This window comes from Chelonoidis abingdonii, chromosome 1 (assembly GCF_003597395.2).
Source record: "Chelonoidis abingdonii isolate Lonesome George chromosome 1, CheloAbing_2.0, whole genome shotgun sequence".
Classification (NCBI taxonomy): domain Eukaryota; kingdom Metazoa; phylum Chordata; order Testudines; family Testudinidae; genus Chelonoidis; species Chelonoidis abingdonii.
In genome coordinates this window covers 190,508,136-190,531,463 of record NC_133769.1, presented here as the reverse complement: position 1 = coordinate 190,531,463, position 23,328 = coordinate 190,508,136, and the positions used below count along the sequence as shown (strand labels likewise).

Sequence of the window (23,328 nt, the reverse complement as noted above, 5' to 3'; positions counted from 1 at the left end):
TAACTGTTCTTAGGCCTGCTTGTTGCCATATTTCTCGCTTTCTAAAATGTTCTTCACTGCCTGCCTGAGAGATCCAATACTCTGATGATTGTCTAAAAGCACTAGTCTTGTTTATAAAGGTTAGGCCATCCAATCAGGGAACAAAATGCATACCATGTGATTTAGGTGACCAGTCACACAGCCTAAATAGCTAATTCCAAATATCCAGAACTTGAAGGAACTATTGCTGCAAACACTTCATTAAAACCCATAGTCGCAAACAGGCTTGTAAAAACTATTTCATAAACAATTACAAATGACAAACAAATATGTAAATAGCGTGATCAATTTTTAGACAACTCATGAACAGAACAAGAGGGGTAAAATCTATTTAAGAAATCATTTGCAATGAATCACTCTAACGTTACTATTCACAAACAAAGTCAGATTCTTTATTCACTTTCAGGTTCATTGGGGTTAGCTTCTTTTTGTTCATTGTCATATTGCTGCATATCTTTTTTTCTGAGCAAAATACTGCTGCCTCATTCACTTGAATATTGTTATTAAGAATAATACTTAGTACTTACATAACATCTTGCATTTCATCCCAAGGTCTCAAAGGAGGATATAATTCTTTGCCTTCAGAATTCATCTCAAGGTCCACATCTGCCATCACATGTACCAAAAACAAACAAAAATAAAAAAAACCCAATCAACATTTAGTGGTTAGCTCAGGAGCAGTTGGGAAAAGTGATTTATTTAAATATTCAATTGCAAAGTTATATTATATAATACAGTCTATATGTCTCCCTCTCCCCATCTTTGTAGGGCCAGATTAATGCAACCAGGGACCTAAGTGCATGCAAAATGGGACTCTCCATGTCTCTGTCCCCATGCTGTGGCCCCATCCTTAGATGATCTGGTGGTCCCTTCTGGCCTGAAACTATGAGTCTGTGTGTGTCTACACTACACTTAAACACTCGTGTGTGGCCAGTGTCAGCTGCCTTGGGCTTGAGTTGCAGGGCTGTAAAACTACTGTGTAGACCTTTGGGATCAGGCTGGAGCTCAGGCTCAAGGATCCCTCATGGGGAGAGGGTCCCAGAGCCTGGTCTTCAAGCCAAGTCTGAATGTCTACTCTGCAATTTTGTGGTCCCACAGCCCAAGTTCTGTGAGCCCAAGTCAACTGACATGGGCCAGTTGCAGGTGTTTAATTGCAGTGTAGAAAAACCATCTGTGACCCCACTCCTCACTCCTTGCTACCACTACCTCATGAGAGCTATCATGGAGTACTGGGAGTGGAACACACACAAAATCCTGAGCTGTAGTATTATTAGGGGCCTCTCAAACAATGTATTTCAGATTTAACAATCCATTAAAAAAAAAAAACAGCTCATATGTCACAGAGCTATTGTTTCAGGCTGTCTGCAGACCCAGGCATACACCTCTGCAGTGATTACATTGGCCTCATATAGTCAAGCTTTTTTCCGCATGTGTGAGGTCTTAATTTTTTCTTCTAATAAAAGAAGAGATTCTTATGCCAACTCTTGACTCCAGGAACTGGGGCCCTAGATTCATTCTTATGCACTAATTCAACCCTGCATCCTTCATGCATCACTTGTCTTTTCAGACTATAATTTCTTTGGTTCAGGAACCACACCTACCAGTATATCTGTACAATACCTAAAACTGCGGGGCCCTGATCCATGCCTCTGGGTGCTATCAGAATATGTATTCAAACAATAACTATTAAAGCATCCCCATTTCATGGATGATGACACTGAGGCACAGAAAGGTTTGAGCAACTTGTTGAAGTTCATGAACCAAGTTAGTGTCAGGGTTTCAGCTTTAGCTTTCAAATGAGTTTAAGTCATAGCTCACGTTGAACCCATTGCCGCTGTACAGTCTAGAGGTGATAAAATATGCATCATGGCACCACACCTGAGAGAAAGATTACAGGCTCCACCCATAAGGGGTGAAGGCACAGAGCTAATCTTGCATTTGCCAGGAAGCATGAAGGCTTAAAAAGTCTCTAACTTAAAGTGCTGCTGCAAAACAGGAATGGGAACTTTCCCAAAAAACTGTAGCTACAATAGGCTACCCCCACTGGATTCAGTGGGAGCTGAGGATGCTTAGCACCTTACAAAAGGCACTCAGCACTTTGCTGGATCAAGTCCCACATGCCTTAATAGTCATATAATGAAACAATGTACTGTGATGCATACCTGCAAGGAGAAAGAGTTGGTACAATGTTCAGTGATGCTTTCTGAAGACAGGTTCTGGAGACTCTCATGTTTCCAGATGGATCAAGGACACTTATTTTCAGATGCATTCCTCAAAAGTGCCTTAAAATAAAATGGACACTTAAAATAAATATGATCTCCCTGACCAGATTATGTAACCTCCAGATAGTGTGTCTTCTGGCTACATTTCTGTAAAGCAACAGCTAGTAGCCCCCCTAAGTAGTCTACCCAAAAAAGCTGTCCCGTGTGAACTGCCTCAGGCTTGTAGGGGCTGGGCTGTTTCACTGCAGTGTAGACTTCTGGGCTTGGGCTGGAGGCCCAGCTGTGGCACCCTTCCACCTCACAGGGTCCTAGAATCCGGGCTGCAGCCCAAGCCTGGAAGTCTACACTACAATGAAACAGTCCTGCAGCCCAAGACCCACAAGGTCAAGTCAGATGGCGTGCGCCAGTCATGGGTATCTAGTTGCTAGAGATCCCCAAAGTTAGTTCAAAGTATACTGCATATAACCATCCCTACACATTTGTACACTTCTCCTGTATAATGGGGAAGGTGAGGGAGTGTGGTATGGAGGTTAAGTATAGGACTAAGAGTCCTTGGCTCTATTCCTATGTTTTATACTATCTGGCCTATCTTAATCAAATTACATGGGCCCAGCCCCTCAAAGAGATTTAGGAGCCTAACTCCCATTGTCCATCTAGTACAGTATCCTGTCTCTGACAATTGCCATCAGCAGAAGTTTCAGAGGAAGGTACAAGAAAGTCCATAGTCAACAATTTCAGAATAACCTGTCCACAGGGGATGACCTTCTTAACTATCATCAGTTGGCCATCTGTACTACTCAAAGAATGGTGAGTATATCAATACTTACCTACCTCAGAGGGACATTAGGAAGCTTAATTAATATTTGTAAAGCACTCGGAGGTCTTAAAATAAAAAGCACTATGTAAATTCAAATAAAAAGAGTAGCAGTTAGAATTAACTTACAGTCCATATTAATGACCTCCATGTTCATCTGCAGGATTGATTTTGACGTCACACCTTTGTAAATTAGAAGTAATTCCACTAAAGTCAACAGTGGAGTCAGACTAATGTAAAACAGGTGTGAGATCAGAATTAGGCCCATTAATTCTAATTATGGTCTGGAAGTGAGAGGGTACTGTACACAGGCTAAAAGGCTGTCACTCTATCAGACAGACATTCTTTTTCTGGAATTTAATTCTCACAGAAAATTAATGGCATTTATCTGAGAATTGATATTGCTAATCATCAGCATTAACATGGTTAGTTCTTTCTGTTCCTGATTTCTGCTCTTAACAAAAATCCAGAGAGAAACGTATTTGAGCCCTGGTGCAATGGTGGTATTTATCATACTCTACTGTGAATCATTTCAACCCAAGTGTCACAAATAGAGGGGATTATTATTTACCTTTCTGACAGTGAAAAATACTTTTGATGGATTGAGAATCCCCATCAGGGCACAGCATTTGCTCTTGATTGAAGCAGGGAAATTCTGCAGACAGCTTTTTGCCTGTCTTCAAACCTTTCACCAGTTGAATAACCCCTAAGGTTTAATAGCTGGTAAGACATCTGTAGGCAAAAGTAAGAGAAATGAGTTGATCAAGGAATAGCATTGTGTTTCCAACATGTAGCAAAATGAGTGCCTCTTCACCATCTGTTATTTGTTCAAGCATTTTATTATGTAAATGTTCATACAGACTGCATTCGAAACAAAGGAAAATGACTTCCACCACAGTATGCTGATATTGTCAGGCTCCTGTGAATGCCCTGAAAAAGAAAAAAAAGTGGCAGACAGAAAGTCTTGGGTTCATCTAGTCCCTCCAAAGAAATAGAAAAGTTTCAGTAGGTAGGATTTTGTTTCCTACTTCTCATTAGCACATATAAAGTGTAGTAGCTGGAGCAGTATAAAACATTAAACACTAAGCTAAATCCAGTGGATTCAGATTAAAGGTAAGAGGCCCAAACAGATTGTCCTATGTTTCTGCTTCATGATGGGCTTGGTGCATGTTTCAGACATTAAGGCATGAAAATGGTGCTGTTCAATCTATTTAAATTTGGGACTCTGTCCTTGAAAACAAAAAGGGGCTGTCAGTGGGCATAAACCTGCAAGTTGCTGAGCACCACAAAACTCTCAGTACCCACTGACTTAATTGAGAGCCGAAGGCAACACAGTACCCTGTAGGATTGGGTCCTTTAATTGCCTCCAACACAAAGAGCATTGCTGTGGGGTAAGTGTGGGGAGGCAAGATGACATTATACTCCACATTCTGATTCAAAAATGTCATTAAATTACCAATTTAAATTGAAATGTAATTATCGTAGCTGGCATATTTTTGGCAGTTGTGATTAAAAAATCCCTTAGCTACACTGTACCAAGGGAAAGCCCAGAGGAGTTCTGACACTGCTTCTTAATCAAAATCTGCAGACACACAAAGGCTTTCAGCTAATCTATGCCAAGCTATCTTGGACAGCATGGCATTGCCTGGAGCACCCTTCTGGTGGCATTTGAAACACCTGGTGCCCTTAGAAAAAAAATATGAGTCTATAATTTTTCCTATTCTGTTTGTACCCATCTATCTACCAAGGGTGGCTGCTGCAGTGATAGGAGCATAATATGAATGTATGCCAAAAAAACCCAGCCCTAATACTTTCAGTAATTTGTTCAGTCTATAGCACCCAGGTGGTTATCTGCATGAACACACTTCCTCATTATGTATTTCACGTGGTTTAAATATAATTAAACTATCATTGCATTCATTGATTTAGCTTAAATCTTAATTTGATAATTTGAAAAAGTGTACATTCTAAGTGTGGAAGATTAATTGATATTTCAAGTGCACTTGAACAGAAGTAATTGAAGTCAATGCCAGACTTGACCAATTTGATGATTTAAAGGTGGTTGGTTACTTATTTTGTGGTATTTACACAATTTCTTACAGTTAGATCTATCACTTTTTCCTGACCTAATTATGATTAAGTGTTGAACTTTACCAATAGCCAACTGCTGCTCCTATATTGATTAACTTGTTTTTATTAATATATGACATTTTGTAGTTGGAACATATTTTATGTTAGAGCAGTAAATAGCTAGAGAAATCTGGACATTAAAATATCCAATAACCACAATTCAATGGATACTCCTCTTTTTATCATTTCACAACTTGCTGTCTCTTTAAGGATACTTCTGAGAACTGCATGTGCAGCAAAGCATATTCCTTTATTTCTGGAAATAGGTAATGGTGTGGATCATAGGCACTAACTTACTCAGATCCCAGAGGGTGCTCAACGCCCCAGGCCCCATCCCCACTCCACCCCCTCTTCCAACTCCCCACACTCGTCCCACAGCTTCCCGCCCCTGCTCTGCCCCTGCCCTGGCCCTTTCTGCCCCCAATCTTCCCCTCACCCCCAGCACCTCCTACATACCACTGAACAGCTGATCCATGGTGGATGAGAGGCTCTGGGACATAGGCACCGACTCCATGGGTGCTCCAGGACTGGAGCACCCATGAGGAAAAAAATGGTGGGTGCTCAGCACCCACTGGCAATCCCTCTCTCAGCACCTCTCCCTCCCCCTAGTGCCTTCTGCTCTCCGATGTGTCCCGCAGATCAGCACCTCCCCCTCCCTCCCTGGACCTACCACCTGCTGGAGATCAGCTGTTTCATGGCATCAGGAGAAGCTGGGGTAGAGAGGGGAGGAGCAAGAGCACAGCGTACTCAGGGGAGGGGGCTGAACGGGGTGGGGAAGAGGGAAGGTGAGGGCAGGAAGGGGTGGGAAGAAGCAGGGCAAGGGTAGAGTGGGGACAGGCCCGGGATGGAGCTGGGGGAGAGCACCCCTTGGCAGATTAGAAATGTGGGCTGCCAGTGTGTGGGAGGTGCTCTGGGGGACAGGGAGGACTGATCCTCAGGACTGCCAGTGGGTGCTGAGCACTCACTATTTCTTTTCCATGGGTGTGCCAACAAATTTGCTTGTTGTTCCACTTGGGCAGCAAGATCGGAGGAGCAGACAGTCATGGTCTTAGCTCCCCACTTCAAGCAACTCGGTTTACCACAAACTGTAAGATCAGTCCTGCAGTTGGTAAACACTAGTTTGTAAGTAACTGATGTTAATTTGTTCCTTCATCCTGCATTGTATCACATACAGTCTGAAACAACAAATAAAATATTATGAAATAAACCAAGATTATAAACTCTCTTTCACCCATTCAACCTATCAGGACTGACAATTCATGCACCTTCTATCTTCTTCCACACTCACCCTTTTCTCAAAAGTCTGGGAGAACAGATAGGCCTTAGAGCATGCCCTGAAGGTCAAAAGATTTTGGCTGTATTTAATATATGTAGGAAAGGAAAAAGGAGCAGGAAAGGAAGGGAGTAAAATACACAGCACATTCTTTTGCACAAAAGCTGTTTCCACAACGTCTAACTTTATTTATCTGTACTCATTACAGGACTGAAGCTCTTTGAAATGCCTGATTTTAAAAAAAACCTAAGTATTCTTGAGTGAGCACTGATATTTTCATGAGTATGCATATACAGGACCAAGAGTCAAGCTATTAATTTTTTTCTAATTTGCTCTCATCTAGAATTCATAATTTTTTTCACATAGAAATATATGAAGAAACTGAATTCTAGCTTTAAGTGCAAAACTCAAACCGCTCTTAACTATGGATAGGCTTAGCAGAATTTGATTTTTATTTTTTCCTAATTTTGACAAATATCAATTTACATATTTTTAATATTTTTTATCAATTTACATTTTCAGGTGCAAAGAACTATGGAGGGGACAATTGATCTAAGTTACACAACTTAATGTAGCTGAAGTCGATGTACTTAGATCTACTAACCGCGGTCTCTTCACTGTTGTGAGTCAATGGCTGATGCTCCCCCATTGACTCTGGAGTCGACGGGAGAGCACTCAGCAGTCGATTTATCACATCTAGACTAGATGCGACAAATCAACCCCCACAGGATCAGTTGCTGTCAGTCAATCCTGCTGGTAATGTAGACAAGCCCTGAGTGTCATGATCTTGTTGGGATCTGCTTTCAGTCCCTCTGCTGTGACCAGTCGTCCAATGTATGTCACCACATGCTATTTGATTCACATTGTTTCTGAGTTGAGTTTTGTGTTTGTCTCCATGCATTTCTGTAGAAAAGCAGGTAGTTTTCTGTCATTGTCTCATTCAGCTTCTGTATCACTGTTCCCTTCATCTACAATGAGGATATCATCTGCAATTATTTTCACCCCAGGCAGCCCTTCCGGTGCTTGGGTGAATCTTCTCTGGAACATCTGTGGTGCTGGCCTTATGTCCATCAGCACCTACAGCCATCTGTACCAACCAATTGATGTTGCAAAGTTTGTCAGCATGCTGGACTCTACATCCAGGCTTATGTGCCAGAACCATTTCCTCACTTCAGCCTGTAAATATTCTGGCTTTGGAAAGTTCTGGCAAGATGCCATCAATTGTGGGCAGTGGATATTGGCATCTTTTCAATGCCTGGTTCATTTGCTTGATGGCTTCTTTACCACCACCACCACACTGCTTACCCAGGCTGTGCTGGCCTCTAAAGGTGCTATGATGTCCCTGCTCAGCAGACTTTCAAGGTCCTTGTTTACTACATTACATAATGCCACTGGAATTTGCCTTCATGGTAGACACAGAGACCCCACTGTGGGGTCTACCTCCAGTTGCAGCTTTTCTTCAAGGCAACCCGTCGTCTTTGAGAACATTCCCATATGCTTTCAAAACTGTCTCCATTATCTATGGTACTCTCCCTTTGGTTTCTTGCTCTGCAGCTATAAACATTCTGATGCCAGACTCATGGTGTGTATGACTGACAGCCTGAACCTGATATGCTCTCTGTGTTTCATTAGCAAAGAGTGAAGTTTAATGCAGGTTAAGCTGACTAGGTGGAACTTCTTAGACTTCTGGTTTATTTCTGGTTTATTTGCTTCCAGCCTAGCTTCCCATGATCCCTGTTCCCCTGATGCCTTTTCAATAACAGCCCCTTCAACTCTAGTTCTACTAATCATGATACAGAAATAACAATTAACTCCCCACCTGACATTTTAGTCAGTCATCTCCTAGAATCAAATCTGAAAAAAAACTTACATGCATCAGTTTACTCATGTGAGTAGGCCCATTAATTTCAGCGGGGGGCAGGAGCAGGTTCCCTAAGCAAGAAAATCAATCAATATATCCACATAAAGTCAGAGCAATTGGACTTTATGTTAGTGAAGCACAAGTGCTCTAGGGGCCATGAATTCCAATCCTTCTAAAAGTGGGGCCAGGAGAAGGGGCTATGGATCTGTCTATGGCCATTACAATGATCTACAGGCTGAAGTAACTGCTGCAACCATTCAGCATTGTATTGTAGCCATCGGATTCCCATAAATGCAGTTTCAACGGATGTCTTAGGAGCTTCAAAGATTGGTGACTACCACACCAGTTGTCAAAGACTCCTTCCAAGGCCTACAGTTAACCATTGTGGGGGGGAGGGTTAGAGGTGCTAAAGACATTTGCTGGCTGTAACAGCACAGGACTCACCATGGCAGGGCCTCCTGCTGGCCATCCTGGGAATTAGCTCTCAGCCCTTCCAGTCTGCCTTCAGCTAGTGGTGTCACGGCTGCTGTCACTGCTGTTTCCACTCTTTGGACCAGCATCATGCCCCAGACCACAACGTCCTCTTCTGGGCATGGTCCTCTGGCTGTGCCCCCATTCTGGTATCTCCCCGCTTCTGGGGGATTCTCAGTCCTTAGCCCGCCACTTGCCTCAGTGGCCAATTGCAGTCCAAGGTCCAGCCCCTCACATCAAGGGCAAACTTCAGTATAGATACCAGCCACTCTCCTCATTTGCAAGTGGGTTGCGGGGGGTGGAGGGGAGGGACCCAGGCCTGCCCACTACTCTGGGTCCTGACCCAGGGATCCTATTGCTGGAAGCCACCTACTGCCCTCCAGCTTGCTGCCTATTTTCCCTGAGCCACTTTCCCCATAGCCCTAACACCCTCTCAGCTCTTGTAGCAAAGCCCCAGCCTGGCAGTGATTAGCCAGCAGCTCATCCTCGCACTCTGCTGCCTATGCCCAGCACAGCTCTATCAATGGTGCTTCTTGAGGCAGCCAGTCCTTCTCCCTTGCCTTCCAGGGAAAGACTCCCTCTGCTGTGCTGAGGAGCCCTTTATATATGGCCCTCATCGGCCCTGACTGGCTGCTCCAGCAAGCCTTCCCCCTATTGGTGGGCTGAATAAGCCCTTTTCTAATTAGTGAGTTCTGCACAGCCTCCCTGGTTCTGATTTTAACTCCTTCTCCCTGCGTGGGGCAGCCACCCCACCACACTGCCTCTCTGCACCAAGGGTGAATTTCATCTTATGTGAATAGCATCTCTCATAATAGAATATTCAATTCTGGTTTTCCAGCCCTGCTCACTCTAGGAAATGTTCAGATATGTCAGTCACATCATTTCCACATACAAAAAGCCTGGACAGCCATAGGAGTCAAGTCAGATCACTCTCTTCGGCTCTGATTTTAGGATGCTATTCACATAAATTGGAATCCACCTTTGGTGCAGAGTGCCAGCAAATGCCTATCATTTATTGTCATTCAGCAGACTTCTACCACAGTGTTAGAATGGTAGCTGCTGTCAGTCAGATTTCAATCACAACTTCATATTTCCTATTTCTGAACTAAAGCTTAGACTAGGAGCTACTGGAATGGAAGAGACAGGATGCACAGATGTCATAGTACTTGTGCTGCTTTATAGTTAGATCTTCCCTTTCCTTAGCATCAGGCTTTGATTGCTGGGGAATCAGGGCTAGATTCTGCCAGTTACTCATGCCCCTTAACAATCCCCATTGAAATCAATGATTAAAGCATTTAACAAGACAAAGGGTGGTAGAATCTGGCCTCAGATTAATGATTTGCTTTACCGGTCTCCTTTTATGTTGACTCTAGATTGGAAGAGAATGATGATTCAGGGCTAGATAGAGCCTAAGCTGGTGCAATTTAGCAGAGCTCCAGTGACTTCAATGGAGCTACATCAGTTTACAGCACCTGGGGAACTGGTCTTCAATGTTCACTAGGGTGACAAGACAGTAAATATGAAAAATCAGGATGGGGGTGGGGGATAACAGGAGCCTATGTAAGAAAAAGATTCAAAAATAGGGATTGTCCCTATAAAATTGGGACATCTGGTCACCCTAATGTTCACAAAAGGTAGCTAAAAAGCTAATGGAAAGCTTTTGCTGCATGAAACAAGTCATTCATTTTCCAGGCAGAAGAATCACTGTCCTTCTTCAATCCTCCTCCAAAGCCTGGTGGAAAGACTACATTGTGTGTGGACACCATTAGAAGCTGAAAGTCCACAGGAGCATTTCACAAATCTCTGTTGGCCTGCTATTAAAAACATAGCTTCTCATTTGTTTACCACACCTCCTCCTGTCTGTGTATTAACTGATGCCTCAATGTTTAAGCACACTTTGTGGCATTACAAGGGGTTTGGATGAATTGGCGCTTCCTATTTTAATTTTTGCATGAGCAGTTTTTCTCCTGAGCTTTCTTTTGGGTGACAAATGGATGCAGATTTTAATAGTTCAGCCAGAAGATGTTTAATAATACTGTCATTTGTAAGAAGATCATGCAACAGCAGGTTCAGACAGCATACAGGACTCAGCATGTGTGTGAATTTGCCTTCTTCCACCACTCTTACAAGGGTAATAAAACCAAAAGAAAGACCTTGGGCAGCAAGCCATGCATTTGTTGGCTGCCTTGTGATCTTTATAAACCCAGAAAAAGTGTGGCTTTTTAAAAACCATGCCAGTGTCTGACACAGATGCTTTTTGAATATATCATCCAGCAAGCTGTGAAACTCATGCAGTTCACTGTTTGTCCATGTATTCACATATCAGTTACATGAATATGTTTATACTCACTCATCATCAAGAATTATTCACCTGACTCTATAGAATGGTATATCTATATAGCAATGTTTCTCAAACTGGGGTCACCGCTTGTGTAGGGAAAGTCCCTGGAGGGCCGGGCCAATTTGTTTACCTGCCACGTCCACAGGTCCGGCTGATTGCGGCTCCCACTGGCCGCGGTTCACTGCTCTGGGCCAATGGGAGCTGCTGGAAGCAGCACAGTCCGAGGGACATACCAGCTGCCATTTCCAGAAGCTCGCATTGGCCTGCAGCGGTGAACTGCAGCCAGTGGGAGCCATGATTGTCCAGACCTGCAGACAGGGCAGGTAAACAAACCGGTTTGGCCCACCAGGGGCTTTCCCTACACAAGCGGCAACTCCAGTTTGAGAAACACTGCTATATAGCATTGTTCAGATTGCAAAATATTTTCAGAAGTGGCTTGATTATCTTCCACTGATGTATATGTAACACTGAGAGATCCCGGTCGTCGATGGGTGGGATCAAACTTGGGGTCTGTGGAGCTTAGTGCGTGAGCCTCTACAGCATGAGCTAAAAGCCAGCTGACTCTTAGCTTAGGCTGTAGAGTAGACTCATTTTAAACTTACTCTAAGTAGTCTTGGTGCCACTAGATGGGACAGAACACCACACCCAGATGGTGTGTGGGTTACATATACTCACTGTGCGCTGGTGGCACAGTAGTCGTATTCTGTGACAGGTCTCATGTTTCTTTTCAGTATCCATACTTCCTGGCTAGGTCCAGCCCAGCTCAACAGTGAGCTACCCCTCCACCAGTTAAAGAACAGCATTATTATGACCCAAAGAGTTCTATCCTGTTTTCTTCAGCGGAGAAGATATTTATGAAGATACTGGACTACAAGGGAAAGAGCTAGAGTGGGAAAGTGGAGTCAAAGGGATTCAATAAGTAATTTGAAGTAGGATTTCACTTGCTACACTGAGAGATCTAAGTTATGATTAACAAAATATATTATTTTTATTTCTGATAGTTTTGTATTAAACCTTTGTAGATATCAGACGATTATTTATATTTGTATGTACTGTAATTTAAGTGTGATATAAAATACAAATGTAATTGTTAGTAAAATTATTAGATGTCCATTGAATAATGAATCCAGCAAGAGAATACCGAGGAAGTTGATACAGTAGACAGCAACTGCTCTGCAATAATATTCTGTATCATAATCATAGGAGTGTTGCTCATAATTTGTACATATTTGAAACCAAAACACTCTCACAGCTTTATCCAGATTAAATTAAAACATTGCATAATTTACATGAAAGGTGGCCAAAATTTCTGGTCAGTCAGCTAGAATGAATCAAAAAACTGATGATTAAAGAAAGTCCTGTAATAAAGATAAAGGTGGAAGCCCCTTTGTTAAATGGAAAAGTCTATCATCTTTTCAGAGTGGGTCTCTGAAAACCATCTTAAAGGATTTTGGAGGGAATATTTTATAAGTGAGAATTCAAAGGATTCTTCAACATATCTTGTTTTAGACTGGATCTGCATGTCTTCTATATTGGAGCTAAAAGATTTGCACAATATAAGGGACATTTTAAGGACAAAATATCATTAAAATGTATTATCCTACCCTGATACTAGTTTAAATTATTATTAAAGTGAAGAACTTTTTCAGCTTATAGCTAGAATAATTGTCACATACTAGCCTCCAAATCTGTGCAGCCACTAGGAAGATATCTAAACAGCAGTATGGGTGAGTCCATTTAGCTCAAAGTTTTAGATGTGTCCAATGCTCCAGAATGTGTGGTAACACTCATATTGACTTTAGTGGGGTCAGGATTTCACCCCTGATGTTTAGCTTACCCTTTTTGGTCTGAGAATGAGGCCAAATATCTTGTGTAATCAGGCTCTTGTATACGCTCCAATATGTTCTGATTTTTATTTGTCCAGAAATAGAGCAAGAATAGCCTTTTTCATGATAGTTTAGTATTTTTGATTCCAGGCCCAGCCACAATCAGTAAGAGCAGAGGAATAAAATAAAATTATTTTAAAGTTGTTTGACTTTTACAAACTCAAATCCCACCCCCATCCTCCACTCCCAAAATATCCTATTAAATTCTAGTCTTAACCAAAGATCATTTTTATTCTACCCTTTATGCTCTTTTTTGTTTTTCTTTTTTCAGTCTATTTTCTATTCTCTTCATCTCTCTCCTCTCCTTTATTTCATTCCTGGAGTGTTTCCATACTCCTCTTTTCTCATCTCCCCAAACTGTATTCCTTACCTATTAGCAATTTATATTCCTTCTTTATAGACACCCTAAATCCATAATTTCTCAATCTTTTGGAGTCCAAAATAAGACAGCCTGTCACAGACACACAAAAGGATCATATTACCCTTTATTTTCATTGGTTTCCTATCACACTGTGAATCATATTTGGGTGGTGGGGGAGGGTCCTCGTGGAGGCAGATCCTGAGATAGTGTACATAGTCATAGCCCCTTGACTTCTATCGGCATAGGAGAACATACAGAAGCTGAAGATCTGCCCACTGGTTTTCGTAACACTCCACGGATGTCTTACCCAACTGTTCATTCCATTGCTCTGCTAGTTCCTACACCTCTTGGTTCTCTGTAATTTGCAGTTGTTCTTTCATTTGTGCAGGCCCAACCACATGGGATTTTCCCCCCAAGCAGATTCCTCTCCTAAATCTCACCTCTTAAACTTTCCTCATCTGTTTAGCCAAAGATTACCTTTGCCTGCAAAAGCATTTTGTTATTCTATGCATTATAAAGTGCTATATAAAAATAAAATTTCACTTATTGGAACATAAAAATATTCCTATAGACACAATAGCTCATGTATTTTCTGACATAGATATATTTCCTGTAACATTTAAATGGATTTTAAAAGGCTTCAATTACAAAGAAGAATAAATCACACTCAAAAATTCCATTGAAGTTGTCTTTTCATCTCTGTACACAAATTTTATTGTTACGATCTAATTGTCCTGGGAGATGAGAAGTGGCTGTAAACAACATTCATGTCTCCTAATTGGTGTCATTACCTCCTTCATCCCCCCACCTCTTATTCTGGAGGAAAAATAGCACCTCCCTGAGAATACAAAACATCAGAACTCAATAAGACACTGATTCATACCAAATGGTAAAAGTTGCCTCATTTATGCTGAATAAACATATAATATTTCTTGGAAGGCCTATTAAGGCAACTAGATCCATTTATTACTTGGCCACTGGAAAAACTACATATTTCTTTTGTCCCTTCGAATGTGAATATATTGAAGGAACAAACTCTTTGTTTTCCTTTTTAAAGCTCATTTACCTGCTAGAGATAGAACATCCTTAAGTTAAAGATGTTTTAGGTTGTTGTTTCCTTTTCTGCAGTGGCTTGTGCCCAGCTCTGTCACTCTCTGCTAGTGATGGGAGATGTTTATTGAGGCCATTGCTTGGGACTGGGGGAGAAAAAGAGATGCACGTGGAAGCAGCTGAAGAAAATAATACACAGGAGTTCCTTGTTATTTCTCTCTGCCCTGCCTAACTCTGCATTGTTTATATTACAGTGGAATGGCAGCTAGACCCTCAAGTTAAGGAGTTCTATTGTGCTAACTACACTAACGCATAGCGAGAGACAATCTCTCACACACACACATGGACCAGATGGACAATGGGTGGGAGAAAAGTAGTATTAATCTCCCCCATTTTACTGATCGAGAACGGAGCCATTGAGAATTTAAAGGCAGGTCTACATTGCAATAGAAATCCTGGGGCTTTCCAATGCCAACTTATTTAGGCTCATGGGGCTTAGACTGTGGAACTGTTTAATTCCAGTGTAGACATTCGGGCTTGGTCTGGAGCCCAGCCTTTAGCACCCTGTGAGATGGGAGGGTCCCAGAGCTCAGGCTGCAGCCCACACAAAACATCTAAACTTCAGTTAGACAGCCCTGCAGCCCGATCCCACTGGCCCAAGTCAACAAGAAGTCTATGGTGAAGGTGGCATTTGAACTCAGATCTCCACACACCAGTGCCTTAACCATAGATCCATGCACTTCTACCTTCATTGCCTGTTTCTCCTCCCAAACATCCATTCTAAATGTTTCTTCTGTATCCTTTTTCTTCACAGCTGCCCCCTCGTCTTTGGGCCTCCCTCCTTTCCTTTGTTCACCAAGGAACTGCTTTCTCTTTTCAAGCCCCTCTTTAAAATTATTCTTATATGAAGACTAAGTGAAATTCTTCTAAATATACAGAACTAGTTTGTTTAGCATGCTCTTTTCCCACTCCTTTGTGCTGAGCCAGCCTTACCTGTACACACAAGGGCTGGGGCCATCGCTTGACACTCCCCTTTTCAGAGAAGTCAGTACCAGAGGACGTACTACATTCTGAACCCTTGGGCATAAAGGTTTAGATTATGCCAAGTCCCCACAGAGGGGCACAAGGGAGAGAAAAGTTTCTTTTGCCCCTTTTGCCACATTTGCAGCCCTTTGTGGTGCTGGGCACAGTGTGACTTAGCTACCTGCAGAGCTCAGAGACTGAACATAGCCGGAAATGACAACATGTGTATTTTCCCTGTCAGATTCAATTGATAAACTCCTCATTTGGAAATCAACAATCAAAACTAAACAATTTCTTCTGACTCAGACCTTAGAAATCAGTATCAGAGCCCCAAAGAAACTGACTATGTTCCAAAAAGCAAGAAGTACTGGCATATTTACAACCTGTCCTTAAAGTCTTCATCTTAGTTGGCTACCTTTATTGAACTGTTCCATATGTTTCATTTATCCAAAAGGACAGCATAGCATCACTGAGAATATTACCTATCTTTTTAAAATTACAGTAATACTAAATTCTGAACAATGAATTTCACCGCATCTAGAGTTACTAGTTTTGTACTGTGATAGACCCAGGCCAGTTGGGAACAGCAGAGTAGTAGAATAGCTGCACAATGTCCCAATGCTGAGGAGCCTATGCAGAGTAACCTGGGGAACTGGGCAGACCCATGCTCCCTAATCCACCTTGTGGGGGTCTCACTAACCCCACATATGTACCAGACCAGTGAAACTAAATGAGGTAGAGACTACGGCACTGGTTGATTCGGGAAGTGCTATCACTCTTATCTCAGGGAAGTTCGTGAAGCGTAGTCAGCTGCTGCAAGCTAAACGTACGGGGATAACATGTGTCCATGGGACAGTTAGTTACTACCTCACCATCCCAGTAAAAATCGAGATCCAAGGGAACACTACTGAGGTAGCAGCAGGTGTAGTCCCTAAACTCCCATACCTGGTGCTCATAGGGAGGGACTTCCTAGGGTTTGAAGACTTACTCTCAGTAGGGGGATTTGAGAAAAATGAGATCTCTGAAATTAGTGACAAGTATCAGAGGGGTAGCCATGTTAGTCTGGATCTGTAAAAGCAGCAAAGAATCCTGTGGCACTTTATAGACTAACAGACGTTTTGGAGCATGCGCTTTCGTGGGTGAATACCCATTTGCATCCGACGAAGTGGGTATTCACCCACGAAAGCTCATGCTCCAAAACATCTGTTAGTCTATAAGGTGTCACAGGATCCTTTGCTGAAATTAGTGAGGCATCCATAGCAGACTGTCAACCCCCAATCTTCTCTGAAATATCCCCAGATTTGTTCTCCACTCACAGTCAGGGTTGAAAGACAAAAAGGGAAAGAAGGGCAGCTAAGGCCTTGGGAACCCAAATACTGACCCAAAGCCAGAGGGTCACTCTCGTAGGTAGGTGGACCTGAGCAGCTGAAAAGGAGACCTCCAGAGGGAGAAGCACCCAAGTCTGACCCCCACCCTAATGCCTCTGAACCAGTAGAGGCAACAGAGATTGGGTCCCTAGATCTCGGGCAGATTAGCCCCGGGAGAGGAAATTTTGGATGCGACCAGGCAGAAGACCCAAGGTATGACAACATCAGGAAGGAGGTGACCGAAATAGATGGGGTCCCTGTGGAAGGGAAAACCTTGGGGCCAGACCCTACTTCATAATGAAGAAGGATCTCTTATACTGGGTTGCACCAGTACAGGGGCAGAAGGTACAGTAGATCCTAGTACCTCAAAAACACCAGACACAGTCTTAAGTCTTGCCCATAGTCATCTTTTTGGGGGGCATTTGGAGGTAGAGAAGACCCTGGCATGGGTCCTATGATGGTTCTTCTGGCCCAGAGTACATGAAGAAGTGCAGAGGTACTGTGCATCCTGCTGATAGAGTCAGCTGTATAGTCCCCGTCCCCACTTGAGGGCACCTTTAGTATTTCTTCCCATCATAGAGGTCCCCTTTGAGTGAATAGCCATGGACCTAGTGGGACTCCTGGAGAAGACAGATCGGAGCCACCAATATATACTTGTTTTGGACTATGCTACTCACTACCCAGAAGCCATCCCCCTGCGGAACACAGCCTCTAAACAATAGCCAAAGAGCTAGTGGGGATCTTTGCCCAAGTGGGGCTACAGAGGGAGATATTAACAGACCAAGGAACCCCATTTATGTCGAAGCTAATGAAAGACCTCCATATACATATCCTGAGAACTTCAGTCTATCATCCACAAACTGATGGGTTGGTAGAAAGGTTTAACCGAACCCTCAAGGCTATGATAAGGAAGGTGGTAAGTCGGGATGGGAATGACTGGGACACCCTACTACCTTACCATATATTCACTATCTGCGAGGTACCTCAGGCCTCAACTGGATTTTCTCCCTTTGAGCTGTTATATGGGTGCAACCCCGAGGCATTCTGGACATAGCCAAGGAAATTTGGGAAAAGGAACGCAGTAAGGGGAAGAACATAATAAAGCACGTGCTACAGATGAGGGACTGGATAGCCCGGGTCACTCCCATAGTGAGGGAGCACCTAGAGAAGGCCCAAGAGGCCCAGCAAACCTACTACAAATGCAGGGCCGGCTCCAGACACCAGCCTACCAACCACATGCTTGGGGTGGCACCTTGGGACTGGGTGGCACTCAGGGTTTGTTTTTGTTTTTTTGGTTTGCTGGGGGAAGGCGGGGCTTGGGAGGCGTGGCGCCATGCTGGGGGGGCAGGGACTTGGGCGGCGCAGCACTTGGCGGGGACGGGCTTTAGCGGCATGGTGCTCAGGGAGGCAGGGTACTTGGGCAGCGCGATGCAATGCTCGGGAGGGCGGGATACTTGGGTGCACGGCGCTCAGTGGGGCAGGAGACTTGGGTGACGCAACGTGACACTCCGGGGGCAGGGGACTTGGGCGCCGCGACACTCAGAGGGGGCGTGGGACTTGGACGACACGACGCGACGCTCGGAGAGGGCGTGGGACTTGGGCGGCGTGACGCTCGGAGGGGGCTGGGGAATTGGGCGGCGCGACGTGATGCTCAGAGGGGGCGGGGGACTTGGGCAGTGTGATGTGACACTCGGGGGGGCAGGGGACTTGGGTGGCACTCGGGGGGGGCAGGGACTGGGGCGACGCTACGCTCGGGGGCCGGGGTGGGGTGACGCAATGCAGTAAGGGGAAGAACATAATAAAGCGACGTGTACAGATGAGGGACTGGATAGCCCGGGTCCTCCCATAGTGAGGAGCACCTAGAGAAGGCCCAAGAGCCCTAGCAAACCTACTACAAAACAGGGCGGCTCCAGACACCAAGCCTACCACCACATGCTTGGGGTGCACCTTGAGACTGGGTGGCACTCAGGGTTTGTTTTGTTTTTTTGGTTTGCTGGGGAAGGCGGGGCTTGGGAGGCGTGGCGCCATGCTGGGGGCAGGGACTGGCGCGCAGCACTGGCGGGACGGGCTTTAGGGCATGGTGCTCAGGGAGGCAGGGTACTTGGGCAGCGCGATCAATGCTTCGGGAGGCGGGATACTTGGGTGCACGGCGCTCAGTGGGGCAGGAGACTGGGTGACGCAAGTGACACTCCGGGGCAGGGGACTTGGCGCCGCGACACTCAGAGGGGCGTGGGACTTGGACGACACGACGCGACGCTCGGAGAGGGCGTGGACTTGGGCGGCGTGACGCTCGGAGGGCTGGGAATTGGGGCGGCGCGACGGTGATGCCAAGAGGGGCGGGGACTTGGCAGTGGATGTGACACTCGGGGGCAGGGGACTGTGGGTGGCACTCGGGGGGGCAGGGACGGGGGCGACGCTACGCTCGGGGCCGGGTGGGGTGACGCATGCTCTGGAGGGGCGGGGGTGATGCGATCCTTGGGGGAGGGCGGGGGGGGTCTTTGTTTTTGCTTGGGGCAGCAAAAATGTTAGAGCCGGCCCTGTACAAATGTCAAGCCAAGGTTCGTCAGTTTCAGCCCGGTGACTGAGTAATGGTACTGGTACCCACAGCTGAAAGTAAGCTGTTGGCCCAGTGGCAAGGGCCCTATGAAATAGTTGAACCCATGGGGGAAGTAAATTACAAGGTGCGACAACCAGGATGTCGAAAACTAGAGCAGATATATCATGTCAACCTTCTGAAACCCTGGCATATCCGAGAGGCTTACACAGTGGTTTGGAAAAGCCTGCACCCAGGGAACAAAAACTCTGAACAGGTGAGGGTGTCTTCTGATCTAATGACAGCCCAGAAGAAAGAGGTAACTGAGATGATTGCCCAATATCAAGACGAATTCTCAACAAAGCCGGGTTGCACAACTGGGACATATCACCACATCGTCATGAACTCTGAAGCCAGAGTAACAATGAGGCCCTACCAGGTGCCAGCAGCCAAAAGAGAGGAAATAAAAGCAGAAGTCAGGAAAATGCTGGAGATGGGGATCATTGAAGAATCTCACAGTCAGTGTTCCAGCCCAATAGTGTTGGTGCCCAAACCTGATGGCACCACGAGGTTCTGCAAAGACTTCCGTCGACTAAATGAGATATCCCAGTTTGATGCCTACCCTATACCCCGAATAGACGAATTAGTGGATCATCTTGGGAATGCCTGGTGCTTAATGACCCTAGACTTGACACAGGGGTACTGGCAGATTCTCCTAGCCGAAAATGCATAGAAGATGGCGTTCGCTACACCAGAGGGTCTTTTCCAGTATATGGTCCTTCCTTTTGGACTACATGGGGCCCCTGCTACCTTTCAGCGCCTAATGGACAAGTTACTACACCCTCATGCCAGCTATGTTGCGGCCTACTTGGATGACATGGTGATTCATACCCCAGACTGGTAAAGCCACTTGAAGAAGGTGAGGGCAGTCCTTGATACCTTCAGGCAAGCTGGCCTTACGGAAAACCCTGTTAAGTGTGCTGTGGGGTTCACGGAGGCCAAATATCTTGGCTGCATGGTAGGTAAAGGCCTGGTAAAACTTCAACTGAACAAGTTAGAGGCCATCAAAAATTGGCCACAACCAAGTGGTAAGAAGCAAGTCTGAGCATTGCTAGGAGTGGTGGGGTATTACTGGCGTTTCATCCCCCATTTTACCACAAGGGCAAGTCCCCTAATGGACTTAGTGAAGGCCTGTGGTCCAAATCCATTCAGATGGTCCAATGCAGCATAGAGGGCATCCTACAGAGTGCCCTCTGCAGTAACCCCATATTGATAGCCCCGGATTTCACCAAGGAATTCATCCTTGAGACAAATGTGTCCGAGGTGGAGTTAGGGGCTGTCCTGTCAGAGATGGTTGGGAAAGAGGAACACCCAATTCTCTACCTCAGCAAGAAACTCCTTCCAAGGGAACAAAAATATGCAGTGGTAGAAAGTGAGTGCCTCGCCATAAAATGGGCCATGGAAACATTGTGTTACTACTTGCTGGGGTGCAGATCTGTCCTCATGACCGACCATGCCCCTCTTCAATGGATGCAATGGAAGAAGGAAAAGGACACAAGAGTAACCAAGTGGTTCTTATCCCTCCAACCTTTCCAGTTCCGCATACAGCACAGAGCAGGGAGTCACCATGCAACACCAATGGCTTATCATGTGTACACTGTCTGATGTCCCAAGCTGCCCAACCCCTTGGTGTTGAGCAGGGGGGAGGGATATGTGATAGACCCAGGCCAGTGGCCAGATGTACTGGCCACTGGATAAGCAGTTTTCTGTTTCCTGAGTGACCAGAACAGGGGCTGCTCTAGGCTAATGAGAATACCTGACTCCAATTAACCCACTAAGAGTCAGGTGAGGCTGTTAAGCTCCTGACTCTAATTAAGGCCCCTCTGATGCTATAAAAGGGCTCACTCCAGTCAGGCCAAAGAAAGCCAGAGGAGAGGAAGTGTGTGTGTGTGTAAGAAACTGAGAGCAAGAGGCATGCAAGAAACTGAGAGTGAGTAGGCATACTACTGGAGGACTAAGACGTACAAGCGTTGTCAGACATCAGGAGGAAGTTTCTGTGGTGAGGACAAAGAAGGTGTTGGGAGGAGGCCATGGGGAAGTAGTCCAGGGAGTTGTAGCTGTACCAGAAGGCACTCTAGATAGCTGCAGTCCACAGGGCCCTGGGCTGGAACCCGGAGTAGAGGGTGGGCCCCCTGGCAGAGAAAAGACGGCATGGAAAGCCTTCCAGTTTAGTGGCATAAATTTTCTCGGAAACAGAAAGGCAAGACGACTAGTGTGGTGGAAACCTCCCAAAGGCCTAAAAAGCCTTGGTTCAACATGTACAAAGCTACATTTTGCACTATCTAGATTTTTCTCCACCGAACTGCCGGAGCAGTGAGCAATGAGCACGGCCAGAGCAATTTCACCAGGACATTGCAACAATGGAGAGAACGCTTCAGGGCATGGAGCCCAATCAATGCTTGCATACTATTGTCTGACATGACAAGAGAGCTCATATATGAACACAAGAGACAAGCCAACAGCCAATAGACACTGAATAGGACTACACTATGTACTAAATTTTTGCCCGTTCTATCCTCTTCCATATAGAATTTTATTTATAACCTTTTGCTGATTTAAAGGTACATAAACAGGACAGATGAAATATATCATGTAAACAACCATAACACAGAAAAGACCTAGGTTTACAATTAATGATTAATACTCTACTATCTACACAATATACATAGACATAAAATGTAAAAACTTAAATATCTTAGAAACAGTAGCCAATCAGTTGTTTTAATTGTCATATTTGAATTCCAGCACATCAAAAATACTAATAAATTGATATACTTCTGAGCAGACGACTCTCAAAAATTGTAGACCATGTTATCCTGCTGAATATAAGCTGAGGGATCTCAGCACTTTACAGGCTCGCACTTCATAGCATACTGTTATAACTAATAAGGGAAGGGTAACAACCCTCCTGTGTACAATACTATAAAATCCCTCCTGCCAAGACACCAAAATCCTTTACCTGTAAAGAGTAAGAAGCTCAGGTAAACCTGCTGACACTTGATCCAAACAACCAATAAGGAAAAAAGATACTTTCAAATATTGGGTGAGGGAAGGCTTTTGTTTGTGCTCTCTTGTTTTGGGTTGTTTTTCGGACTAAGAGGATCAGACATCATCCATCTCTCAAATCTTCTAAACCAGTTTCTCATATTTCAAACTATAAATAAGACAGCAGGCGTGTTAGTTTTTATTTGTTTTCTCACTTGTAAAGTTCTTTGCTAAAGTTACCTTGTTTGCTTAACTTTGATCTTAGAGCAGAGGGTTCCTCTGCTCTTTAAATCTAATTACCCTGTAAAGTATTTTCCATCCTGATTTACAGAGATGATTTTATCTTCTTTCTTAATTAAAGCCTTCTTTTTAAGAACCGGATAATTTTTCCTTGTTTAAGATCAAGGAGGTTGGATCTGACCTCACCAGAACTGGTGGGGAGGAAAGAAGGGCAATGGTCTAATTCTCCTTGTTTAAGATCCAAGGGTTGGATCGTGTCACCAGAACTTGGTGGAGAAGTCTCTCAACACTCAGGGAAGGCTATGAGTACTTGGAGGAAAATATCTGGGGCGGGAGGAGGTAAAACAGATTTCCCAATATTCATTTACATAAGTTGGGTGGTGGGCAGCAAAACCAAATCAAGCTGGAGTTTAGCTTAGAGGTCTCATGGAGGTCCCCACACTGTACCCTAGTCGTGCAGTTCAGAGTGGAGAAGGAACCTTGATAGGATCATACCCTCTATGTACTGTGACAAAGTTCCTCTCTACCTTGGTGGGTCGTGCTCTTATTGGAGATTACTGTCCTCACAGATTCACCCTGTGAGTCAGAAACAGCCCAGAGATCCCCTCTGTAGAAGCACGGTCCAGTCAATTCCTCCCATGTCTGATCAGGAGGAGAGGTTTGGGGGCCGGG

The 23,328-nt window shown here is 44.6% G+C and overlaps 1 long non-coding RNA gene across 1 annotated transcript in view; it reads right to left on the bottom strand.

Moving 5' to 3' along the window:
• Positions 1-573: 573 nt before the first annotated feature.
• The window catches only part of LOC142047871 (uncharacterized), a 30,288-nt gene continuing 7,533 nt past the window's right edge, over positions 574-23,328 (bottom strand). Inside the window, exons 2-3 of the long non-coding RNA XR_012657154.1 lie at positions 3,647-3,807; positions 574-645 (exon numbers count right to left, since the gene is read on the bottom strand). This is a non-coding gene — a long non-coding RNA (uncharacterized LOC142047871). The remainder of the gene's footprint in view (positions 646-3,646; positions 3,808-23,328) is intronic.